Genomic DNA, 6,555 nt, shown 5'->3' on the forward strand with positions numbered 1-6,555 from the left:
GCCTTCCATCTGCCGAGGGAATTCACATCTGTTGTGATAACAGCAGTGTATATCCCGCCGCAGCCACTCGCCGACAACAACACGGCACTCGATCAGCTGTTTGGGATTATTGATAAAACCGAGACTTCACGGCCAGATGCGGCGTTCGTTGTGGCCGGAGATTTCAACACACCGCCAACATGAAGAAGGTTTTGCCAAAAATATTACCAACACATCAACTTCCCGACGCGCGGGGGAAACATACTGGACCATGTTTATTCCCCTTTCCGGAATGGATATAAGGCTCTCCCTCGCCCTCCCTTCGGCAAATCAGACCATATCTCACTACTGTTGTTGCCTGCGTACAAGCAGAAACTTAAAAGGGACAGACCGATAACAAGGACAGTACAACGATGGAGCGTGGAGTCAGATGAGGCACTGCAGGATTGCTTTGCATCTACGGATTGGAGTGTGTTTGAGGACAATAACATCAACACACACACGGACACTGTCATCTGCTACATTGGGAAATGCATCGATGACGTGGTACCGAAGGTTTCTGTACGGACATTCCCAAATCAAAAGCCCTGGGTAAACGGTGAGGTGCGCGGCAAACTGAAAGCGCGCACTCTCGCGCACACAGCGGGAGATTTGGAGGAGTACAGGAAGTCTAGGTATGATCTCCGGAGAGCAAGAGACAGTACAAAGACAAGGTGGAATCTGACTTCAAAGGCTGTAACACTAGGAATATGTGGGCGGGACTAAGGACAATGACTGACTACAAAGGAGCAGCGGGGGGTGCTGCGGGAGTGTCTGCGTGCGCATCTCTCCCAGATGAGCTAAACAGTTTTTTTTGCACGCTTTGAGAGCAGCCAGGCTGTGGAGGTACAGAGGGACCAGGAGCTACACTGCCCTTTGTTTTAAATAGGGCAGATGTGTGTAAATCCTTTAAAAGGGTTAACCCACACAAGGCTCCTGGACCTGATGGCATCCCTGGCCGTGTTCTCAGGGTGTGTGCAGTTCAGCTGGCAGAGGTGTTCACAGACATCTTCAACAGGTCCCTGCTGCAGTCTGTAGTCCCCACATGTTTTAAACACTCCACCATCATTCCTGTCCCCAAAAAGACAATCATCACCTGCCCCAACGACTACCGCCCAGTAGCACTCACCTCCATCATAATGAAGTGCTTTGAGCGGTTAGTCAAATTATTCATCACCTCCTCCCTCCCTGAATCTCTGGACCCCCTGCAGTTTGCCTACAGAGCAAACAGGTCCACAGACGACGCCATAGCCCTCACCCTCCACACTGCCCTCTCACACCTGGATCCGAAGAACAGGAACACATATGTGAGAATGCTGTTCATTGACTACAGTTCAGCATTCCACACCATTGTGCCCTCCAAGCTGGCCATCAAGCTCAGAGACCTCGGGCTCAACAGCGCCCTCTGTGACTGGATCCTGAACTTCCTGACGGGCAGACCCCAGGCAGTGCGGGTGGGAAATATCACATCCTCCACCCTGATTCTCAACACCGGTGCCCCTCAAGGCTGCATGCTCAGCCCTCTCCTCTACTCCCTGTTCACCCACGACTGCGTGGCCACACACAGCTCCAACACCATCGTGAAGTTTGCTGATGACACGACCGTCATCGGCCAGATCACAGACGATGACGAGACGGCGTACAGAGAGGAGGTCGAAAACCTGACATCATGGTGCCAGGAGAACAACCTCCATCTCAACATCAGCAAAACAAAGGAGCTGATTGTGGACTACAGGAAGCAGCAGGGAGAGGGACACGCCCCCATCGCCATCAATGGGACTACGGTGGAGAGAGTCAAAAGCTTCAGGTTCCTTGGGGTCCACATCACTGAGGACCTGACATGGTCTCTTCACACCACCACCATCACCAAGAAGCTCGACAGCGGCTCTTCTTCCTCCGCAGGTTGAGGAGGTTCAAAATGGATTCCAGGATACTCTGCAACTTCTACCGGTGCACGATAGAGAGTATCCTCACTGGCAGCATGACGTGAGTTTACCATAAATATTCATATCATTGAACATAGTATGAGTTATACCTACCTTGGTTTAACCATAACAGCATCAGGAAGTTTCAACATGGCAGTGAATGCACTAAAAGAAAAAGCCAGAAGAGCTCTAAATGCAATTAAGAGAACATTTTATAATTTCCAAATTCCAATGAAAATCTGTCTGAAAATATTTTGATAGTGTGATCCAGCCAGTAGTGAAGTATGGGGTCCACTCAGTCACCAGAGCTATACCCGCTGGGACAAACATCCAACTTTACATGCAGAATTCTGCAGATACATTTTACGTGTACAGAGAAAAACACCAACAAATGCATGTAGAGCAGAATTAGGCAGATACCCTCTGATAATTAACACTCAAAAGAGAGCACTAATATTCTTTAACCACCTTAAATCCAGCCCCCGAGACACCCTCCACTCCAAAGCCAAGAGCTAAACCCAGGAAAGAGTCCCCTATGTCAGCTGGTGCTGAGGCTAACTGCCCCCTGTCACAGCCACTCTGACCAGTCTCTCAACAACACTGCTCTCCAGACACCAATCACAGTCAAACGCAATGTAACACAATGCAAAGACAACTATTTACAATATTGGAAAGAAGAAACTAAAAGCCAAATTAGATTAGAATGTTACCTGGCTCTAAACAGAGATTATGAACTGGCAGAATATCTGTCTACTGTCAGAGATAGAAAGCAGAGACAGATCCTAACCAAGTACAGGCTCAGTGACCACAAACTGGCAATCGAAACAGGAAGACTCAAAAAGATCCTGGCAACCAAAAGAAAACAGAATATGTGGTCACTGTACGACAGGTGAGACTGAGAGAGAGATGCACTTCCTCCTAAAGTGCCAAACATTCAACGAAGTAAGGAGCATTTACTGTAATAAATTGAACTCTGTAATCCCAGGTTTCAAGGAGGTTAATGACCTCTCAAAATTGAGAATACTCCTAGGAGAAGGAGACAAGGCACATCTAGCTGCCCAATATGTATACACATGCCACAACCTGAGGGACAGTGAATGAGACACACACACAATCAAGCACCCACGCACCCAAAGAAACACACACATCCGTGTGTTGAAATGTAATTGTATCACTGTATATATATATATCAATAATGTGTAAACATTATTGATATATGTATATTATTGTTGTTAATTATTTTGTATTTTGATGCTTTGGCAACATTGTTTTTTGAGAGAGAGAGAGAGAGAGAGAGAGAGAGAGAGAGAGAGAGAGAGAGAGAGAGAGAGAGAGAGAGAGAGAGAGAGAGAGAGAGAGAGAGAGAGAGATAGAGATAGAGATAGAGGGAGAGAGAGAGAGATAGCTCCTTCGATAGAGAGATGAGAGGCTAGATACTATTATATATATATCTATATCTCTGCTCTCTCATATCCTATCTCTCCTCTATACTATCATTCATCCTCTCTATCTCTCACCTCTCTCTCTCTCTCTATCTCTATCTCTTCTCTCTGCTAGATACTCTCTCTCTATCTCTCTCTCTCTAATCTCTCTCTCTCTTATCGGGAGAGAGAGAGCTGACCTGAGGCTCAGACGTGAGGCCAGGCCTGCAGCGTTGTCCAGGCGGGGGCCACACACCTCCACCACCTGGCCCAGCGTGAGGATCCTCTCTTCACAGAGTCTCTGTTGTAGAGAAGGCCCCACACCTTGAAGAGACCTTCATAGAAACCCGAGAGATTGTTCAATTGTAATCCTTTCAGGTCCATCAGGAACAGCGACTCAGCCAGACCCAGCCCACCACAGCGCTCCGATAAGGCCCGAGCTACAGGTCTCCAGACCAGGTCAGCAGGTCCAGTCAGGAACCTCTGGACGAACCGGAGCCTGAAGGCAGCCCCTCTGCCTGCCAGGTGAACCAGACCATGTCTCCCCTCCTCCTTTGGCATGAACAGGACGCTCTGAGGGACCCAGTGCATGCGGTCCCAGAAGAAAAGCACCACAAAAAAGATGCTCTCTTAGCATCCCCTCGAGAACCGTCAATCTTTAAAGAGCCCAGCTTTATGTCACTCATAATGAAATTATAATTGCATAACAAAAACCTGGCTGAAGAAAAATAAAAGACAAAAAATAAAACAAAATGTACTTAATCATCATTCTTTGCAGTTTGCTCTCTAATCTTCTGCAGTATTTTCTTTAGCCTGTGCTTCTCTGGGCTGCTGAAGACAGGTTCTAAAAGGCTTCTGAGCGCCGCATGAGAGCCTTGGCAGAATTATGAAAAATCTGCAAATCAACTAAATAATCCTCTATCTTCACCGCCCTCATCCCCTGAGTTTCCTTCAGAAAGGATCTGATACTCTCGAAAGAATACTCCTCTCCCTTTTCTACCTCAACGATGTCAAAGAATGACTCACTGTCACTGTCCTCTGAGTCCTCTGTGACTCCCTCTGGCTGAGAGGAGGAACACAGCGACTCTGTCTTTGACACCTTCCCTTTTTGTGCCACACTGTCTTTGCTCACTTCCTCATTTTTCCTTTTAACAGGCAACCTTAACAAGTCCTCATCCATGACAACATCCTCCAGAACAGACTCAGCCACTCTGGCTGCAGTGTGCTCACTGTCTGCATTCTGTGTGACCTGAGTGTCTGTATGTGTGATACTGTGTGAAACTGTCTTAATGTGTGTACCTGCCTGTGTGCTTTCTGTGTGTGAAACTGTTGGCTCTGCCGCGGACCGACTGACCGGCGGTTCCACCACCGGCGGCACGGCCGCGGGCATGTCACCCGCCCTCCCCGGGCACGCGCGGATCAGGTGTCCTGCCACTCCACAACCAAAACATCTGAAGATGTCAGACGTAACATATACAGTATAAACAAAATCATCAATTTTGAACGTGAGAACCAGATTCAGATCCTCTTCGTCATTCTTCAGGACCATAAGCACCTGTCTCCTAAAAGACACAACGTGCTTGAGTTGCGGGGATTTACAGCCCAGGGGGATCATCTTAATGGGAGACGCAAGCTGCCCGTGTCGAGCCAGCTCTCTCTCCAACAACTCGTTTTTCAGAAACGGGGGCACATTAGAAATGATAACTTTTTTAGCTGGAGTGACAAGGGGTAGCACGGGTAACAGCGTCCCTTTAATCACGATCCCGCTCTCCACCAGCTGGTGAGCTTTCTCACTGCAGTCTAAAAATATAACCACTGCACTATTCATGCGGGAGGCAGATTTTACTTTGCCATATCCCACCACAGCCCCCACAGCCAGACCACACCGACCGGTGGAGAGAGCTTGATGGCATGTTGGCGAGTCAGCTTCTCTAAGCCGGCGCAGCTGCCACGGGACACCATGCTGGGCGGCGTGGCTGCGGCTGCAGCCGCTAGACAAACAATTAGACAAACAATTCACCAGTGCAACCAAACAAAACCACAAAAAAAAAAAAAACCCGGTGAAGTGATGCACAATGACATAAACTATCGCCCAGAGAAACGTAAATTTTCATTCAATTTATTATCATTTAATTTATTTGTTTATTTATTCTATATAATTTATATATTTTAATATTATTTCACATTTCATTTGCAATGTTGAAAAAAAAAAATTCTGTTATTATATATTATTATATGTGACCCGCTCTATCGAAATCAGTCGGAAGTCGCAACGGCTCATTTAAAAATAAACGTGGATTTGCGTAAAAAACTAGTTTTTCGGGGTTCGGGTGTTTTGTTTGATTTTAAATAAACAAAGTCTTGGCTTTCAGAATATGAAACTTTTATTTCCAAAATCACACGATAAATACATTTTTGAAGCTTGTAAAGGGAAGATGACAGGCACGTCTCACTCGCGCTCTGCTCTTCCCGCAGCGCCGCCCCCCTCCCTCCGGCTGAAATTATGAATGTAAGGCGTATAGTAATCATAGATAACACGGCAGGGTCCGTTACAGTTTGTTTTCATCTGATTTCAATTAAACAAAGTCTTGGCTTTCAGAATATTAAACTTGTTTCGGCAAATTCAGATGATGAATACAACTTTGAAGCTTGTAACGGCATAATTACAAGCGTAGAACGGAGTAACTTGACGTCACAGCAGGCATAACAACAGCCGGTGTTTCTCGTGAGTGTTTTCCCCGGGAAACAAACACAATATACACAAACGCAAAAATACACAAACACACATACACTCGCGATCTTCCCCCAGACCAGTAATCCAAACGAAAATATTTTCCCTCCGCACTATTTCGATAATTTGCTCCACTAATAATCAATCAGATCGATGGATTCCAGAGAAGAGGAAACTTTGAAGGCCTTTTTCTCAAAATGATGACTCGGTGACAGTCATTATATAATGTGACATATTTTGCTTATTATTTGGAGTACAACAACAATCGTGATATCATTAGAAAGCTAGGAGTCTCCTCTTTCCAACAGTGTATACAACTCAAAATGTGTCTTCGGGTCAATGCGACTGATTTCGATAGAGCAGGTCACATATATTATCATTTTGTCAGTGGTCTAAAATGGTCTTACAACGGTGCCGAGAATATTATCGTTTATCGCAATCATTTCCGAAAAATATTATC

Source organism: Trematomus bernacchii, unplaced genomic scaffold (genome assembly GCF_902827165.1).
Source record: "Trematomus bernacchii unplaced genomic scaffold, fTreBer1.1, whole genome shotgun sequence".
Taxonomy (NCBI): domain Eukaryota; kingdom Metazoa; phylum Chordata; class Actinopteri; order Perciformes; family Nototheniidae; genus Trematomus; species Trematomus bernacchii.